Source organism: Pantherophis guttatus, chromosome 4 (assembly GCF_059756535.1).
Source record: "Pantherophis guttatus breed Tessera chromosome 4, ASM5975653v1, whole genome shotgun sequence".
In the NCBI taxonomy this organism is placed as follows: Eukaryota; Metazoa; Chordata; class Lepidosauria; order Squamata; family Colubridae; genus Pantherophis; species Pantherophis guttatus.
In genome coordinates, this window is record NC_142066.1 from 117,442,894 (window position 1) to 117,462,779 (window position 19,886).

Below are 19,886 nucleotides of genomic sequence, written 5' to 3' on the forward strand. Positions count from 1 at the left end.
CAGATTATAATTAATCTGTTTTCTAGAACAATATGAGGTACCTGCAGGATTTTTGTAGCAATGTAAGTATTTTTTTAAAAATTCTAGTTGCTCATACAGTCAACTGAAGACATAGAGAGACATTTTACTTTTAAGCATTTATCTTCCTTCCTTTTTACATCATAAGAAATATATAAATAGAATCTAGCACATTAGTAACAGGATGGAAAATATTAGGACAACATTAGATATGTGATTCACAGGTCTGTCAGAATACTGAGGACATACTTCAGAACTAATGGAACCTGTGGCTATTATTTGGCTGTTGGAGACCTTTCAGCATAGAAGTTCTGTTTGTTGGAATAACACTTATCTTCTTCAAATTAACCTTCAATTGGTAACCCTGCATGAATTTTTAAGATTATAGTCAGCACATTTTGGGGCTTCAGCCACACTAACGGCAGGAAAAATGATGTGCCACATGAAGAGAGAAAAATCAGTTGTGGTTCCTTCTCACTGTGCACTCCCTTTCCACACAGACTATGGAAAGTGGCACTTTAGTCACTGCTTACCAATCCAGTAAACAGGTATCCTACAGATGGCGCTTCAGAAATTGGTGTAGATATACAAGATGTATAAGGCAAGGGCCCTGTCTGGTAGGTCAGAGGACACTTACTAAATGCTTGGCTTAGTTTTCCATCTGTTCAGGCCCAAACACACAAAGCAGCTAATTAGGTTTTCTTCATGAATTTCCTCTACTCCCTTTCCTCCCATTTTCTTTAACAGCTTACAAAAAATCTGGAGAGTTTGCTTACCATTCTGAGCCTATTTAGTTGGTTCTAATAAGACATTTTCTTACCGTGGCTTTGGGAGTTTCAGAATGAATAATTCTCCTGTCTCTTGGCTATAATTTAGTTATCATTTGAAATCCATACTTTGCCTTGTAGTTTATGTTATCGATTCTGCTTAAAGAAATTAAGCAGCAGATAAGAACAATATAATTGTTAATGGAATTTATTGACCCCCAGTTTATGTGTTAATGATTTTAATTTCATGCTGCAGCAATGCTCTTATGTTTACCTTACATCAAAGAAATTAAAAGGGGCTCAACAACCAGGCATTAGAAAAAGTAACCCATTTGTTGTGTCAGATGAAGGGAAATATACTCAAAGCAAAAACAAAAAATACAAATCATTTCAATCTTGCCAATCTACTGTAATAATTGTTAAAATGCAAATGAAGCAGAGTTAAGATAGACTTCCACCCCATCACAAAGTTTCTATCTAAAATAAATCAGAGGTAGAACATTCAGCTGTAAGCCTTTCCGTAGTTCCCAAATTAGATGGACTATGATAAATAAGACATGCTACCTTGAAGCATAGATTTTTCATTTCTAATCATTGCATGAAAGATTGAATGAAAGTAAGGAGTCTTTATCATGTGTTCTTCCCCACTCACCCTGATTTCCTATAGATGATTGTAGTTTGAAATAATTACATCTGCTTCTCTTTTGCTCTCCTTGCAACTAAATGGTAGCAGAGCACTATCTAAGAATTGTTGCAGCTCAACATTACAGTATTAAACTGTGCTTAACATTATATCCAAAGAAGTTCAAAGAAGTGGTGAGATTAAGTGGTGAGATCTACTGGACTCCTCCTACAAGAAGCAAAACTAGATTCTGAATGATATGAACAAGACTTTATAGCAAAAGCTCAGCCTATTTACTTTCAAACCTAAAGCTTCGAGTGACCCTTAAAAATATTTGATATATTACTTAATTGATACTTCCATAAAAGCATCTATTTGATGATAGACGTAGTATAATATCTTATGACTTGCAGAGAAGTTCTGCAGAGAACAATCAGGCTGGCTATATAATTTTATGATTGAAATAAAGTCTGCCTGCCTGCCTGCCTGCGTAGGTAGGTATGTATGTATGTATGTATGTATGTATGTATGTATGTATGTATGTATGTATATCTCCCAGCAGTGAAATATTAACAATGGAACCTTCAGCTTGCTGTTGCCAAAATGTTTATTGTCAAAAACTTTTATTTCTAATTTCCGATTGCAGGTAGAAAGTGTTTCTTCAGTGTTATCAAGCATTTATCTGTTACCCAATGGAATTTTAGTTACATGTTGCTTTTTACTTTAAGATGTATCCAATATCTTCTGATATTGAACACTCAGTTATCATGGAGATGGACTCTATCAATACAACATTAGAAAATCAAAATTAATTTCACATGACTAATTTTCTACGGAAAAGGTTTAACTTAATTTTGGGGAACACAACTGCATCAATTTAATGTCTCCATATTTTTTCTTTTAAAAAATATCTATTACTAATTTATTTATTTTCTCTATGAAGGAAGCAACATTGAACGACTGGAATCTTCATTTGAACTTCAAAATGAAGCTAAAATGTACATTTATAGTGATGTCATAGAGGTTCAAAAATGAAAGCGTTAGTCAGTCTAATTCAGTGTTTCTTAGTCTCAGCAACCTTAAGATGTGTGGACTTCAACTCCCAAATATCCCCAATCGGTGTGTCTACACTTGTACAAGTGCATAATGCAAGCACAATTAATGTTAGGTAAAGGTAAAGGTTCCCCTCACACATATGTGCTAGTTGTTCCCGATTCTAGGGGGCGCTGCTCATGTCCATTTCAAAGCCGAAGAGCCAGCGCTGTCGGAAGAATCTCTGTAGTCATGTGGCCAGCACTACCAAAGGCACAGGGAATGCTGTTACCTTCCCACCAAAAGTAGTTCCTATTTTTCTATTAGGTTGGCAGAAGCTGGGACAAGTAACGGGAGCTCACCCCATTACATGGAACTAGGCACTGCCGACCTTTCGATCGACAAGCTCAGCACTTTAGCCACTGAGCCATAGCATCCCCTTTTTGTACAATTAATGTACATTGGGGAGAAATCAGAGACATAATTCCTCTTTCTCTTTATGGACTTTTGTATATGGCTTGAATAATGAAAAGGATGTCTGTCCCATTTTCAGCTGAAATAGGAAAGAAAATTGTTTTAGTGTAAATACTTCAAATGAAACATGCACGTACTATGAACAAAATTCTCTGAATACTGTAGGAATATAATGAGCCAAGTCTGTCTAGTCCTGCTTCCGATCTTTTACAGCAGAATGTGTGATTTAATAATTAGCAAGGGACAAATTTTCTCAGAGCTCAGAAAGCATATAAAGCTGTCCAGCAGCCAACATCCAGATAAGTAGGGATTAACATCAGGCAAACAATCAAGCAGAAAACAATATCCTAATCAAGGAACTACCATGGAGAAATCCACAGCCTTAATAACACTAACAGGGCAAGCTATTGTATATAAAAAGGGAGCAAGCACCACATTCACCAACATTAATGATGTTACTAAGTTGGGTAATGAAACTTCTGCAAGCAAAGCACAACTCAGAAAGCATGAAAAGTTGGGATGGAAATTAATCATGCAGTTTGGTTTTGCTATCTCTTGCCTGGCAAAGACCAGCTCAGATATAAATAAGTAGATCAACGTGATGCTAGAACAGAGATAGTCATCAGTGGGGTTATGTGGTATGAACAGTTACCCTGACATTTGGATCTGTTCCTGGGTTGTAAATGTTACTCATGTTTGCATTAAAGAAATGCAACACATGCAAACTGTAAATTCTTCTTCCGAGGAGAAAATGAGATATTTCGTTATATTTGTAAAGAACATCACGAGTATTTGCCTAGAGTGCAAATCGGTGTTCACTTTTTGCTGGGGATCAAGCTGCTTGCCTTTCATATTGGGGCTTCTGTGAGAGATGCTAGCCCTCATGCCATCAATCAAGTCTGCAAAGCCATACAGTGCATTTTTGTTGACATCAGGATGTCATGACAGTTGCAGGCTTTAATGCATTCCTCCTTAATGGAATACCATAAATCTGGATACAGGGCTGCCAAAGTGAAAACAGCCATTCTTGTAGATGAAACAGCTTTTCTTGAATTCCCAAAGGCCAATTGGTTGGTTATAAAACCAAACATTTAGATCAGTCCAAAATTGCCCTAATGAAATTTGCACATGTGACTGACAATGACTTTGCCCACCCAAAAAGTAGAACAATTTGTGCAAATTACAATTCTTATAGCTCATCAGTTTCCTAAGTTTATATTTTCAAAAAAAATTCCCTTCTAAGAACCACACATTTTAATACATTGAATTTCTACATTATGCACCAAAGATGCCCACCATACAAAACTGTTTCTAATTTAGACAATACATTTGTGAATAAACCTAACATTCTTATACAAGTCAAAGTGCTAGCTAAACATGATCTCATGAACAATCAAAAGTAGCAAGTGAGGAGAATCACAAACCTAGACTTCTGTATATTTTTCTCCATGATTCTTTGCTTGTAAATATCTTTGGAAATCCTAAATACACTCATGAACAATAATTAAACAAGAAATGAAAATTTATAAATTTTTATGCTCCTATGTTCCATAGACTGAAAAAGAAAAAACAAATGTATTGAGCATCTCAGATGCATACTTGCTAATTGGGGACCAAATCAATACCTTATATAAAGCTGGAATTATATCATTAATGTCAGCAGAGCTTTGTATAGTATCTACAGAACAAATAAGGCAGGGATTTCTCACTCTTTGGCCAGCAATACACTTAAGATTTTGTGGAGACATAAAATCTCAGCAGGTAGAACAATGATGTGTATAATAGCAAGTGTGTGAGGATGAAGTTAATCTTTTTAAAGGAGATCCTTTTGAAAACTTTGAAGAGCCAGTTTCGTTTAGTGGTTACAAGCATCAAGATAGAAAGTATAGAGACCATAAGCACTAGCCCTGCCTTAGGCACAAAATCAGCTGAATGACCATGGACCAGTTTCTCTCAACTCTAGGAAACAGACATAGCAGAAATATGCTGATGAAATTATTGGATGGAGTTTTTGGCATTCCAAAAACTTGGAATGTTGGCATATGCTAGAATACAACTCTGGCAGTTTGGGAATTTGATTTCTAATGTCTGTTATCCTTTCTTCTCTTTGCATTTGAAAAAGAAAGGAAAGTGTATCTATAGTTTTAAAATCTAAAATTATTTCTTGGACAAATGTATCAGATTTTCTTGTGATATTTAAGAGAATTACTAAATTCCTGAGAGCCTAAGTAATCTCGTTAAAGAAGCAGCCTCTTTCAGTTTGGTCACTAAATGCAAGTTATCTACTGCTTCCCTCTTAAAATCAGTCACTGTCAACTTGAACTTAAAATATGGCTATTAATAGCTTGCAGTGAACATTTGCATAAGTGTTACCTCAGAGCCTATAACTGGGAGTTAATTGGTTGCTGGTGATTTAAATGATTATGTGATTAAACAATTAAACTGTTCTCCATTGAGATTGGCATAAATGGGCTCAGGAATAAAAGTACAGTATGTATCCCATGAACATAGGCAATACTGTACAATACTAAGGAATGCTTTTGTCAATAAATACATACATATATAAATAAAAGAAGTATGTTTAGTCTGTACGAACTTGTCATCAACCACTACACATCAGCTATTTTTTTTTATTGAAAAGTTTTACAAAAAACAAAAATTTTCTTCCCCCCCATATTCTCCCCACCCTTTCCCTCCCCTCATCCCACCCTCCCCCCAGACTTCCCAGAGCAAAATACAAGGTGTTTCATTTAACAATCATAAACTAGATTAACCTACTTATCCTCAGACTACTAACTCCCCCCCTGAAACCTTAACTCCACTATAGATAACATAATACTTCTAATACTTAACGTTCATTTATAAGCTATTTGATATTTTCTTGTCTGATACTTATTCTGAATATAGTCAATCCATCTTCTCCATTCCAATACATATCTTTCTTGTGTATAGTCCTTCAAGTACGCTGAGATTTTCACCATTTCTGCTAGGTTCGTTACTTTCAGTATCCACTCTTCTATAGTAGGCAAAGAGTCCTTCTTCCAATATTGCGCTACCAACAGCCTAGCTGCTGATATTAGATTCAAAATCAATTTAGTCTCTGATACTGTACAGTCCGTAGTTATACCCAATAGGAACAATTGAGGAGTAAATTTCAACCTTCTTTTCAGAATATTCTGCATCACCCACCAAATTTTTATCCAAAATGCCTTGATTTTCTTACAGGTCTATCATATATGATAATAGGTTGCATCATTACATTCACATATTCAACATTTAGCTTGCAAATTAGAGTACATACATGATAATTTTTTAGGATCTAAGTGCCATCTATGAAACATTTTATAAAAATTCTCTCTCAAATTTTGTGCTTGCGTAAATTTAACATTTCTGACCCAAATCTTTTCCCACGTTTCCATCATCACTGGTTCCTGAAAGTTTTGTGCCCATTTTATCATACAATCCTTAACCAATTCTGTTTCTGAATCTATTTCCAATAATGCATTATACAACCTTTTAATATGCATCTGGCTGTGATCTCTAATCTGTTTCACCAGATTTTCCTCATTTTGCATAACACCAAATTTTTGATCTTCCCTCCATCTAGCTTGAAGCTGACCATACTGAAACCAAGTATAAATTATCCCTTCTTCTTTTAATTCATCTAAAGATTTCAGTTGCAACTTACCCCTTTCCAAAAAAAAAGAAGCTCTTTATAAGTAATCACCTCTGTATTTTGCTCTATACTTATATTTTCTATTGCATGCTGGGATTTGCCCATATGGGTATCTTATAGTTTAGCTTATATTGGTACTTCTTCCAAACCTTCAACAACGCATTTCTGAGTATATGACCCTTAAACACTTTATCCATTTTTTTTCATATAACAAGTAAGCATGCCATCCATATAACAAATCATAACCTTCTATGTTTAGTATTCTTTCTTCAGTTAAGTTAAACCAATCACTAATTTATGATAAAGCAGCTGCTTCATAATACAATCTTAAGTTAGGCATTTTAAGACCTCCTCTCTCACGTATATCCTGTATAATTTTCAGTTTCACTCTTGGTTTCTTCCCAGCCCAGATGAAAGTATTAACCCCTTTCTGCCATTCTATCAAATTTCCATCTTTCTTAAGCACTGGTATCATTTGAAACAAAAATAAAAACCTAGGTAGTACATTCATTTTTATTGCTGCTATCCTTCCCAGTAATGATAGTTGTAACTTTTTCCAATTTTCCATTTCTTTCTGTACTTTTTGCCAAAGAATTTCATAATTATTTTTAAACAATTTCGTGTTTGGGGCTGCAATATATACTCCTAGATACTTAACCTTTTGAACTACTTCAAACCCCGTTATTCTCCCTAAGTCTTCTCTTTGCGTTATGGACATATTTTTAGTTATCATCTTTGTCTTATGAAGATTTACTTTAAATCCAGATACTTTGCCATATTGAGCTACTATGTCCAACATATAGGGAGCCGCTTCTATAGGTTGAGATAAAGTAAGAACCAGGTCATCTGCAAACGCTCTTAATCTATAATCCTGCTGTCTAATTACAATTCCTTTTATTTTATCAGAGTCACGTAACTTATTCAACAAAACTTCTAAAGTTAAAATAAACAATAATGGCGACAAGGAACAACCCTGCCTAGTACTTTTCTCAATTTTAAACGCATCTGTTAAACCTCCATTAACTATTATTTGTGCTATTTGTTCCTGATATATTGCTCTAATTGAATGTATAAAATACTCCCCAAAATGCATTTTTTCTATTATCTTAAACAGGAATTGCCAGTTCAATCGATCAAATGCTTTCTCTGCATCCAAAAATATGTACGCTGCAGGGACCTGGTTATTTTTTTCCAAATATTCCAATAGGTTTATAATTTGTCTAACATTATATTTCATTTGCCTCCCTTTTATAAAGCCTGATTGATCATTATGAATTGTTCGTTGCATAATTGGCATTAGTCTATTCGTTAATATCTTAGCAAAAATTTTATAATCCGTGTTCAAAAGTGAAATTGGCCTAAAATTTTCAGGTTTAGTACAATTTTGATCTTCCTTCGGGATCAGTGAAACAAAAGCTGTTCGCCAAGAGGGTGGGACTCCTCCTCCTAATTGAATTTTACAAAATAGAACTCTAAGCGGTTCTACCATTTCAAGCTGTAAATTCTTATAATAAACAGCTGTTAATCCATCTGTTCCCGGAGCTTTCCCTACTTTTAATTGCTTAATTGCATCAGTAATCTCATCAGAAGTTATTGGTTGATTCAATCCTTCCCTCTGTTCCAAAGTTAATTCAGAAATATTCCCTTCCTTTAAGTATGTATCTATATCTATACTTTGTATTGAGTCACTAGCATATAACTTTGTATAAAATTCTAAAAAAGCCTTTTTGATCATATTCTGTTGGTAAACTTGCTTACCTCTAAATTCTATCTTACCAATGACTCGTGATTTCTGTTTTTTCCTCAACATGTAGGCCAACCACCTACCTGGTTTATTGGCATTACAAAATGTATTATGTTTAGCATATTGTAGGCTAGTTGCCACCTGATCAGCCATTAACATACTAAACACATCAGCTACTGAAGCAGAGAAAGAAGGTGGAGAGTGCAAATCAGATAAAACATGAGAAGGACAACATTCAACTGGCTTTATTTTAAATTATGCTACTGATTGTACCCCTATCAGTGACCACCAGATGACAACACGAAGTTATGATTTTATCCTTTTGCCAACATCTAGTGTTTATCCATATTTCTGCAGTTCAAATTTGATAGCCCTAGTCAAGGTTCCGTTTATTGATAGCATAAATCTGATTTAAATTAAGGTTGCATAACCCGCTGGTGAGATGAAGCCATCCTTAGAATCCCATGCCAGAGACCTCATTCAAAGATAGCTTGGACTAGGTCAAAGCACTATATGATTGAATGCCCATCATAACATAGCAATAATTTAATTTCCTCCTTCTGATCCATTGAAAATTACATTTGTTAATCAATGTACAGTATTCAATAGTCTAGCTTTTGAAAGTATGGTGAAGTTAAGCAGGTAGTAACAATTAAACATATGTCTTCTGCCAGCTACCATGAAGTGGAAACTTGCCACATAAGATCTGTCTGTGTCTCCTTTTGCAGGAGTTCATGTGGTCAAAGAATGTTCCACTTATTTTGAGTCTTTCTTGAAGCAGCTGGTGATTGAATTTCTTCATCACTCTAGCTGAATCTATCATCATCCCTCCCTTTTTTCGAATTCAGTTCAGGCATGTTGTTTCATGGTTGCTGGTCAACACAAATGGCTTTTTTTAAAAAAAGAAATAGATATGATGGAGTCACATTAGGTCTTTTCTACCTACAGTAATCATTGAATCATACTTCCTTTTTGGTTCCATGATGCTATGCAGTTTACTAAATATGCATCTGCTTCAACTGTTGCAAATACAGTTTTGCAACATTTGGTCTAATGTTATGAGATATTCCAGCAGACAACATTCATTGTCTTTGACTTTCATTTGCAACCAGGTGAACAATAGTCAAACCAAGGACCTGACAGGAGAACAATAAACCAGTGGAATGGCTTGCCTTTAGAAGTGTTTCAACACTGGAGGTTTTAAAATAGAGACTGGACAGCTATTTGTCTGAAACAGTATAGGGTCTCCTGCTTGAGCAAAAAATTGGACTAGAAAACCTCCAAGGTCCCTTTCAGCTCTCTTATTCTGTTCTGACTTTGTCCACTTCCTCAAAAGGTTTTATATATAAGGAGTGACCAATAGAATGGGTTGGGCTAAAAATAACTCTACAGTCTCAAAAGGGCATGAGACAAGGAAGTACCTTATCTCCTTTGTTGCTTATACTGGTTGCTGGAAGTTTTTAATAGTTTTTAATAAATATGATGAGAAAACTACCGGCATAAAAATTAGAAAGGAAAAATGGATGAATTGCTGGTATAACTGATAAAACTAGCAGTGATGGGTAAATTAATGCTTTAAGCAAAGAAAAGAACACATTTAACTTTGTTTCTACTTGGGAACTACTTCTAGATTTGTGCTTGAGGGGGGGGGAAATGAAATGTTGACTTAGGTTTTTGCTGATTAGATAAATTTGTTGTTAAAGAAATGGCTAGTACATATTAAGTATATAAAAGCAACTGCTTCTCTCTCTCTCTCTCTCTCCCTCCCTCCCTCCCTCCCTCCCTCTCCCTCTCCTTCTCCCTCTCTCCCTCCCTCCCTCTCACCTTAGTATGGTGACAGATGCAGCAGGATAGATCTAGACTTTATTAATTTGATAGAAAAATTTAAAACAAGTGAAAATAAATTAGGTATGGGTAAGTCTCACTGGTTTACTGTAATTATGGCTAATAGGAGTCCATTAACTTAGTTTTTAATATCAATGGGATCTGAAAATTAATAATTTTGATTAAAAAATTTTAATCAAGCACAGAATTCCATCAGACTCAAAAATAAAGTGATGGAGTGAATGAACAAAATGGATATTTGTAGAAAAAAGCAAAAATTACTATTTATGACAGAATATTTCTGCATAGTTATGAAATGGAAATGATGGGGGCGTATGTCAGAAGAAATATAGATATATAACTTGAATATGGTGGAACACACGAAATATATCTGGTGAAAAAGATTCAAGAAGAATAGAGTCATTCCTGAATGAATCAAGGAATCAATGAATCAATGAATGGGGTAGCAAATGAAGGTGGATAGAGTACAAAAATGAATGGCAATAGAAAATAAGTATGTTAAGGTGGGTTGGTTATATATTGAGAAATGACTGAATTTAAGAAAGAAGAGTGAATAGGTCAAGTGGAAAACTAAGAACATTATAGTTGGAGAGTTGAGAAGGTTCTTAAAAAGAGGTTAAAAGTTTAAAGGAAGAAAAGGCAAGCTGTGCCTTTTATTTCTGAATGATTTAAAGACTCTTATTTTTTAAGTAAAGTTTTAAAATATATATTTTTAGTATCTGTCTAAAATTAAAGCCAACTGGCCTGAGAATCAATGGAACAACATTTCTTAGAAATGCTGAATTCAGACCCTTCTGACTAATCCATATTTCAAAAATGAGATTGAACTCATCAATGAAGTTTTTAAAGATTTGATCTGATCCCAGCAGTTTGCTAAATGCTAAAAAACCTGAACTGTTGTAGTAATGTGAGAGTTATTTTCTTTCTTCAAGCCTTCTGATTAGTTTCAATAAAAGTGGACAGCTATTCTCTTAAAACCCATTATTGGATACTAGACATGAGACAGAACATAGAGCAGCAGATTATAACAGTGTGTATACTATACTATTGACGGACACTTACAGGTTGACTAATTGGAACGCAAATGCTTTCTCTAAACAAGTTTTTTCCAGCATAAAATTTATCACAAAGGAGGTCTTTTTGCCCTTTCCTATGTCTCCATGTGATTTAAATGTTAGATGTCAATTAAGATCCATCAGATTAATAAAAAAGGATGGGGATATTTTCAACTTCTTCAGTATTCTTACTTGATAAAACTTTTCAGAGAACTGGAAAGTTTCCACATCCTTTTGCTTTATTTTGTTAGTCCTAATAATGGTATTCTCCCTTTTTAGATTTTAAATCTAAAATCTAAAAGGCCCCAATGGATTAATATGGCTTAATTAATATCACAGTGAAGATTCTATTAGCTGCAGATTAGCTGCAGAGCATATGCAGATAGGATTTGTTTTGGTTGGGGTCACATATTCTGCTAAATTTGCTTAACCATACTTCTTGATTGAGTCACCATTGTTTCAGTTCCCATAACAAACCTATCTGTAAATAATGGTTAAAAAAAAATCACTGTGATGCAACATAAGGCAAGTACAAATAAACCACTGTCATGAAGTGAGAGAACCTCAGATCCAGTGGCTCAAACCACTGGAATTTTTAATTCCTGAAAACCATCCTAGAAGATGCCAAGTTGAGCACTGAAAGCTCCACCATTTAACTGCCCTGCTTCAGTTGCTGACTATTAATTAATACTTTGACTGAAAAGGTATTAGCCAAGTCTTAGAAAGATCTGCTAGGGGCAGAACTCAAGTAATGCCATGCAATGGAAAGATTGGGTAGCTTTTCTTACTCATGCCCTACAAAGCATTTCTATACTCTGAGGAAACAACTCTGTTAAATCTATGATATAAACTTTTTAAAAGACTTCTCTGTATTTCTGCTGCTGATTATAAGTTATTTACACTAAGAAGGTTTCACTTTTGTCCCTGATGCTTTGATTTCTCCACATCTTCTCTTCTGGTTGGTTGGTTCTTTCTCCTATTATGAAACTTGTCTTCTGTTAATGTTCACCAATATATGCAGTATCTTGCTTTCTTTTTTTTTTTACAAGTCCTGCCCATGGCATTGAAAGAGAGATGTCAAATGAGATCACCATTATTTTAGATGTTTGGTTTCCCTACCCAAGCTATTTGCTCTGCTGTTTCTCCTGATCACAAGAGGGCAGCATCACAATCACATTACAGGCTACTAAACTTGTGGTGGAACATTTGACAAGTCCTATCAGCAGATAAATAGCATATCAGAATTCAGAAAACTGCAGTATGTTACCCATGATCCCACTGTATGTTTTTTCCCAAAGGCACTAACAAAAGGCTTACTAGCAATTCAATACATTTAACGCAGTTCAAAGGATAATGTAAATGTTGTAAGCAACCATAACAAGGAAAAGAGACATTGTAGTCCATTGGACCCACAGACTTTCTTTGCCTAACCTATTACCAAGAGCCTTGGCTGCGCAGCAGACTAAAGTACTGTTAAATAGCACCAGCTGCCTGCAATTACTGCAAGTTCAAATCTCACCAGGCTCAAGGTTGACTCAGCCTTCCATCCTTTTGAGGTAGATAAAATGAGGACCCGGATTGTGGGGGCAATAAGTTGACTTTGTATAAAAAAGAACACCGCTTGGGAGGAGGGCGAAAGCCCTACTAAGCAAGTATATACAAAAGTATGAAGGCTATTGCTTAACTCATTGTAAGCTGCCATGAGTCTCCGGAGAAGGGCATATAAATCGAACCAATAAATAAATAAATAAATAAATAAATAAATAAATAAATAAATAAATAAATAAATAAATAAATGCCCAGTTTTAGGCCTTTCTGGTAAAGGGGTGTTTTAGTATTGAAAATGTCAACGGTGGAAATTGGTGGGAAGTCATAAGGGATAGCTCATGCTCTAGGCCAATTTCTGTGGCCCCAAGATGTTGAGACAAGGCTTTAACCCAATGTCTGAGTCCTCCTATTTTAAGTTAACATAATGGGGTATTAGTCCCACCTTCTTATTTCCATTTCCATTTAAAACCTATGAACTTTCTTTCCCACTTCCACAGGACAATTCCTTCTCATTATAGCCACTGTTAAACTAATTTTAGTTTTCTGACAACCCCATTTAAATAATGTCATAATGGAGATCAGTCATATTAGTATATTCACTGAATTTAAATAAGTTCACCTCCAGCAAACTTCCATGAATTTTCCTTATTCCAAAAGCTATAGTAGAAGTTGGGTTTGATATATCCAAATCCTTTGCTTTTCCTTAAATGTCCAGATAGATAGGTTAGGTCAAAGCAAAGGTGCATGTGAAATCAAAGCAAAATATTAAAATTGAATTGATGAAATAAAAATAATGTAATCACTGTACCTACATGCAGTAAGCATTAGTCCAAAGCATTAGAACAAAGTGATGTCACTTATAGTATAAATTAATTAATTCAATTTAAATATTAAACATTCAGTTCTTACATTTGATTATTTAAACACTGATTAAATTACCTCTAGTAAATAATTACAGAGCTTCTCAGGAAGCTTTTCTGTAATTTATGAAAAATCTTTTTGGTTTTGTTAAAAGCTAATTCTGGATGCATTTTATCCATATTGTGCACCATATAAGAGTCTTTTCTGTACTCTTAAAATGGGTAACAAATCTCAGGGTGGCATCAGAGTCCTTTCTGACCAAGTGATCGTATGCACTGATTATATATTTATTTATAAATAACAACATGGCCACAAATCAACGTGTAATTTATATTGTGGCTCTGATTTGCTAAATTATGTAAGCATAGACATGATTGATAGTGCATGCTAACTAAATTCATACAAGCATATACATAAAGTACACTTCTGGGTCAAGAGCATGAGCAGTAAATTTGATACCATCAAACAGAATAAAATATGGTCTTAATCTTATTTTTATTTATTTTCAGAAAACTGATTTCTATAATCCGCTATTGCAAGAAGTATAGATTGCCAAAGTAAGGAAGAGATGCGCAAACATGAATCTTTCAAATGTTTTTGGACTTAACTCCCATCATTTATAAAGATTTGGCCATATTCTCTGGGGATAATAGGTACAGGAGTAGCTGCAGGTATCCAGTGTAATGACCATGTGAATCACCCACTAAATATGGTTCTAATTTATTTAATTTGACTATCAATCCTGCATTTATTCATTACTTTGTTTAGGTTGCCATCTTTATTGCTTAGGATGCATAATGGGGCACATGTTAATGTAGAAGCATTCCTCTACAGTAAAGATTGTCTAGAACTGGAAATCTCACTTTACTTTGAAGCATTCCTCAATGACCAGAAAAAAAGAAGCAATCAAATCTGTATGGCAAGAGGGAGGTAACTTGGAAATGGCAACAGGGCAACTTGTGGATGATCTGGGGTACACTGGTATCATCTAACATAACTGGAAGAAGTAGATTAACTGCTGAGTTCCTAGGTGAGGGCAGAAAGCCAAAAAGAAAAAAAACCCTATACTAACATGCAAATTGCTACAGAAAGCAATTATATGGATTAGTGGGACTATGAGGCAAAGGAGGAGAAAATCTATATCTATCATACTTGCGATAGTTGAATGTTTGTTTGTTTGTGTGGGTGTGTATGTGAAAAAAAATGACTAAGAGATATTGTGATATAGCAGTGTTTCACCTCCATAAGGCACTTTATGCAAAACAACACAATTTTCTTCTTCCAACCACTTTAACTTCCAAGTGAGTGTCTTAGAGAGTTGCAAAGAAGTGCATTGCTTCATAGAGCAATTCTGAAGTAGTTTTACACAAAGGGTGTTTTTTTTTTTTTTTTTTTTTGGAAGCAGAGCATGTTGCAAAGTTTTGCAGACCTGCAATAAGTGGATTTTTGTGTATGTGTTAAGACATTAGTATCAGACAAAAGTCTTGAAGAAGCGGGTTGATATTTGTAACTTATTCATGTCTATAAGAAATAGTTATCTTCACCATATTGTTTTATTTATGTTCTTATCCACAATTACAACAGTTTTGTAGACACATATCCCATCAGCACACCACAGTGGTATTTCCACAGGAGGGGAACATAGGAATGAGATTGTGACCATGAATGCATGAGAAAGGCTGCCATATTTGGTGATGGGGGAACAATACATCCACAGTAAAATGTCACCCAAAACACTGATTTAGTAAGTTCATTCTGAAAAACTTGGGGATCCCTGTATTAACATAATTAGTTTCATGTTTACTTTGCACTTGAGGAACCAAGTATATCTGCCATTCCTGTGTACTTTTGGCAACCAATGAATGTTGGCTGTTCAAAGTAAAGCAGTTATCATTAAATCTGTTTTTAAAAATGCCACCCCAGAAACTCTTCAGAAAACCTGCTGACTGTCATTAGTTCACAGCAATGCACAACTCCTCATATGCTTGTGATAAGATTAATATTGATGTAGTTCTCTAGTTGTGCATTTCTTAGCAATTATGTTTACATGTATGCATATGGGGAATGGATGGAAAGAACCTGCAGTATCTTATTGGCTTTTCCGTTTTGTCAGCTTTAAAATATGAGCACTCTCTGAGCTTGTGACTTCCTTGCGCTGTTTTATACATTATCCTGACTGAGCACCAACCAAGTTACATGCAAGAGTACTTCATTATTTTAATTAAGCTTATTGTAAGAGTAATCATTATTGCCATCAGTATCAATCATTGGCAATATTTCCAATGATGGCTGTAAATGATGACAGGCTTAGCTGACAATAAATGATCACACTGCCATCTTAAGATGACATTTCATTGGATGTTGCAAGGTTGCTCTAAATACTCCTGGGCTTGCTACATAAAGCTCTATTTATCTATGACAAAATTTGGGTCTACAGCATATTTGTTTTTTGCTTCCCAAATGGATACATTCAGAAGGTTTGCAAAATTTATTCTTTTGCTTATGGTAGTCACTGTGTCTGAAACACAGTTTTAAATAAATGAGATAGTAGGGAGCTTTGGGCTGCAAAATCATCACCATCACCATCATAATCTTGTTTAGTATATATTATAGACTATAACTTTCATTTAGAAAAAGAAAGGTTGTTTAGATTGTGACGCTGAGATTTCAGATCACTAATTATAAAAACAGATGAATGAGGAAATTACTAAAAGGAGCATAATTTGGTTACATGTTTAAATTAATTGTTGCTCATCTGAAGTTGGTATTTCCTATAAATTTGACTAATTTGTACAATTGTTTATTTCCATTGTTACATTTCCAGAACTGTTCTGCTTTTATTTCTAATTGGATAAGGTAGCCTGTGGCATTTTAGAAACTACATTTCACTTCTGAAATTTTGGAATCATGTTTGCTTTTTGTATATACTGTGCTGTCTGCAAGTTGCATAATTTTATTTGTATTTCATGATTTATTCCTCTAAAGAAAGCCTTGGCCATCTAAATAGAAGGAAGATCAATTAGGGACCTGCAGTCATATAGCGGGCTGTTCATTTATGAAAAGTCTAACCTCTTTTTCATCATTAAAAGTAATCCCAAAACAGAGACCAATTTGTTTTTAAAAAACCCAAAAAACAACCAAGTTGCAACAAGATAAATGCCAAATACTTCAATCCATATTTTTTAAAAGAAAATAAATTTAAAGTAACATAACTCTAAAATCTTTACAACATAGGTGAATGATAAAACCACTGCACTGTGTTGTAACTATTCAATAATTAATTGAACATTAATAAACCCTTTTTACAATATGTATGTATGTATGTATGTATGTATGTATGTATGTATGTATTTATAAAAGGTACAGATGACTGATCTATCAATTAACATTACCTTTTGGGAATCAGTAATTTGAATAGCTTATCAAATAAACTGCCTAGAAAACCAACAGAATCCCTTCTTAATGCCCTATATAACTACAGAGAATATGTTATGGCACACTGCATATTATTTATAGACAAAGCCAGTCCCAGATTTGATGGTCAGATTGAAACATTTTCTACTCGTTTACGTCCTTGAAATGGCTCATTTCTTGCCTTTCATTTCCCTCTTCCCACATTTGCTAATCCTCTCGCTCTGATCTCAATCTGTATCAGTTCCTAGAAGAAAGGAAAGAAGAAAACAGAGACTGCTGCCCTTCCTCTCCATTCTTATCATTGTGATAACCAGAGAGAGGAGATGAAGAAGCAACAGCATCAACAACCAAGGCCAAAAAGTCAGTGGAAGAGATTGTAGGTAGGGTCATCCAATCACAGTTCCTGATGCTAAACCTAGATTTGAGTATTAATTTACAGAAGTTAGAATAATAGAGTTGGAAAGGACCTTATAGGTCTTCTAGTCCAACGCCCTGTTCAAGCAGGAGAGCCTATCTAATCTCTTCTTTAAAACTTCCAAGAGTTGAAAGGGACCTTGGAGGTTTTCTAGTCCAATTTTTTGCTCAAGCAGGAGACCCTATACTGTTTCAGACAAATAGCTGTCCAGTCTCTATTTTAAAACCTCCAGTGTTGAAACACTTCTAAAGGCAAGCCATTCCACTGGTTTATTGTTCTCACTGACATGAAATTTCTCTTTAATTCTAGATTAGATCTTTCTTTGTTAAGCTTCCATGCCTTATTTCTTGTCTGGCCCTCAGATGTTATGGAAAATAGGTTCCAAATTCCTGTCTGTCAATTTGGGACTGATGCAATTAGACAATGAGATGTACTGGGTTTTATTCCTATCCAGAAGACAGGATGGAGTTAGTTTAATTGTTAGATTAGTTAGATTTATTTTCTTCACTTCAACTGTTCCAATAGATATATACTTTGAGAAGATGTTCTCTGATATATTCAGTTCCTAAGCCTATAGTGTTCACTGTCTTATTGCTGAGCACCACTGAGGACTCTATTGGTTCAGAAATAAGAACAAATATTTTGTGGAGTGGTTTTCCTGTAAATATGACATTGTTTAAAAGAAATTTTCATGAATTTAAATGCAAGATCAGCATGTAGACCCATTTGCATTTAAAATGCTGGAAGAAAGGCTGAATATGGTATCCTTCCTTAATTTTGCATATTAGTAAGTACAAAAATACATTTGAAAAGGAAAGACAATATTCTACCATTATACTGATTTTTTTTTTTTAATAGCAGTTGCAACTGTTCAGACAAAGAGGCAGGAAATTAGTTAATGTTAAGTAATTAGATTAATCAGAAAATCAGTTAAAGGTCCTGTTAATTAGATTATAAATGTGCCTTGAAGGTAAAAGAACAAAACTGCCTCTGGGGACAAAGCAATAAATAAGAATTTATTTACCTTTAGAATTACAAAGACATGATGGGGAAGACTGTTATCTCTAATATCATTTGAGCCTCGTAAACTCTTGATGCAAGACAACCATTATGCAATACACGATGGTGCAATTTCACTGCTGAAGATTTAACTCTTGCTTAAATTATTTCATTCATTAAATCTTAGTCACTACTTTAAGTAATACAGACCATTCAATTTCATTCGTTATGACATTTGTGAAGACTCACTTTTTTACCATTTTGGGAACAAAAAGCAGAACCTACACAGCTCAGAATATTCTGAAACGATTGTTTTAAGTCTAATGTGTCACAACCAGAGGTGGGTTTCAGTAGGTTCTGACCAGTTCTGGAGAACTGGTAGCAGAAATTTTGAGTAGTTCGGAGTACCGATAGTAAAAATTTTGACTGGCCCCGCCCTCATCTATTCTCTGCCTCCCGAGTCCCAGCTAATCAGGAGGAAATGGGGATTTTGCAGTAACCTTCCCCTGGAGTGAGAAGGGAATTGAGATTTTACAGTATCCTTCCCCTGCCACACCCACCAAGCCAGGCCCACCAAACCATGCCATGCCCACCAAGCCACACCCACAGAACTGGTAGCAAAAAAATTTGAAACCCACCACTGGTCACAACGTCTGGTACATAGGCTGTGAGTCAGCCAAAGAATCCCTAACACCTACTGAAAGCCAGAAGATTTTTGTTTTTACTTTTTTTATAGGTTTATCAAAATACAGTATAAAATACAAAGAGAAATTCAAAAAAGCCAGAAGATTTTCAAAGTAGGTTAAGACCTTGGATTTGCCCAAGATAGTGTTGGATCAGATTAATGAATTATTGTATTTATTTCCCCAAGATGGCCTTGATCAAGCTAATGAATTATACCAATCTGCTAATGATTTATTGATAAATTGGATTTATGTTTTAGTTGCTTCAACATTTTCTTCCCCTACAAAATAGACATGTTTTTCTGCCTTATTGTAGGACTGTTTTCGATGCTTTTTATTGGTTTCTTTTGGAGGTATTTTTGAGCCTTTCCTATTGTTGCAAAATGTCAATGGGCCTCCTCCCTCCCTCCCTTGATCACATTTCAGCCTTCTTGACTGTTCCAGCATTGTGCTCATAGAAAATTGCATATGAGGCATTCCTCCGTCATATCTTCCTTTAAGATATAACTGAAGGGGGATAAATAATGGAGACTGCAGAAAGCTGGAGCCATGTTGATGCAATTACAGTCAGAAAACTCACACATCCCTTAAACAACAGTCCATTCTGATAATTTTATTTTCTTCTCCACTGAAAATTGATGAACGGGTGGGGAAAATGCTAAATAAAGGTTTGTTGTAGTGCAAATTGTACTTTTGCTTTCTATAGGCCTCTATGGGAACAAAAAGTTATAAT

The 19,886-nt window shown here is 34.9% G+C and overlaps 1 long non-coding RNA gene across 1 annotated transcript in view; it reads left to right on the forward strand.

Moving 5' to 3' along the window:
- The window catches only part of LOC148114320 (uncharacterized), a 74,628-nt gene that overhangs the window by 13,616 nt on the left and 41,126 nt on the right, over positions 1–19,886 (forward strand). The window lies entirely within an intron of this gene.